The sequence below is a fragment of the Protobothrops mucrosquamatus genome, unplaced genomic scaffold, assembly GCF_001527695.2.
Source record: "Protobothrops mucrosquamatus isolate PMUCROS unplaced genomic scaffold, P.Mucros_1.0 scaffold2708, whole genome shotgun sequence".
Lineage (NCBI taxonomy): Eukaryota > Metazoa > Chordata > Lepidosauria > Squamata > Viperidae > Protobothrops > Protobothrops mucrosquamatus.
In genome coordinates, this window is record NW_015388753.1 from 77,229 (window position 1) to 78,459 (window position 1,231).

Consider the following 1,231-nt stretch of genomic DNA (forward strand, 5'->3'; position numbering starts at 1 on the left):
GCAAGGCGTCCCGGTCCAGAAAAGGCCGCAACTGGTGAATCAGGCGGACCTGATAAAATGCCCCCCTGGTCACGGCCGCCAACTGGTCATCCAGTGTCAGCCGTGAATCCAGGAGGACACCCAGATTGCGCACCCTATCCGAGGGGGCCAAAGTTTCGCCCCCTATAGTCAGCGATGGAACCAGCTGACTATGCCGAGGGAAAAGTGTACAGTAGAAACTTAACCTTTGGTTAAGTTTCCACCCATTTTTCTTCTAATTTCTTTATAACTGTAGCCTTGTTCATTTAATAATACTATTTTACATCGCTTTCTGTGAACACACACACACGGCTTCAGTTTCAATTTGTTGCAGAGTTGACATTATTATTCCAGACAAATGACTGTCCGGTCTCTTCTCGCAATCCTCCAGCGATGGAGCACCCAGAACGTCTGAAGGCAAAGGCAGCGCCACCTTTTGGTTTTGGGAAGTATAACGGTGAGATTTCTTTTCCCGCAAAGGAAAGACAACCAGCACAATTTTCTCTCCTAACAAGCCGTTCTCAAGTGGCCTGGCCCCATCTGACCACCAAATAACTTTGATCCTTGTAGGATAAAGAGAGGAAAGAGAAATTCGGGTTTTCCTGCCCAGACAAGATAGAGGGGTAGACTTTTAATGGTGTCTTCTTCTTGTGCCATATCCGTTATCGGATGTTGGCGATCATGTTGGCGATCCTGTTTTTATCAGCAGCCGCACGGAAAAAGTGCTGCTGAGTTTTGTCCAATCCAGTCCCTTAGATTTTGAAGCCACGATGTTCTTCTTCTGCCTGGACCTCGTTTGCCTTCAATCTTTCCCTGGAGGATTAAACGGAGTATGCCGTATTTTTCTGGGTGTCACATCACATGTCCGGAAAAATGGTGTCTAGAAAAGGGAAATCTGGGTCTTTCTCACTCACCCCCAATTGGTCCATCTCAGGGCTTCACATCTGCGGGGTGTCCAGGTCCCTCTCGGACCTTCAATCTCTGTCCCGTCAGGAGTGACTGGATGGGATCAAATCTCTTCCCCTTCCCCCCACTTGATAAGAGTCTCTCTATTATTTTTTTTTACAGGAGAGAGTTGGCAGGTCAAATTAGCAGGAGGCATTTGCTCTCATATTTGAGTGTGAGCCAATATGAAATTCTCCTAGGGTTACATATGCGGGCGGTGGGGGGGGGGAATGCAGGGACAACTGAAGCTGAAAAGAGGTTGTGTCAG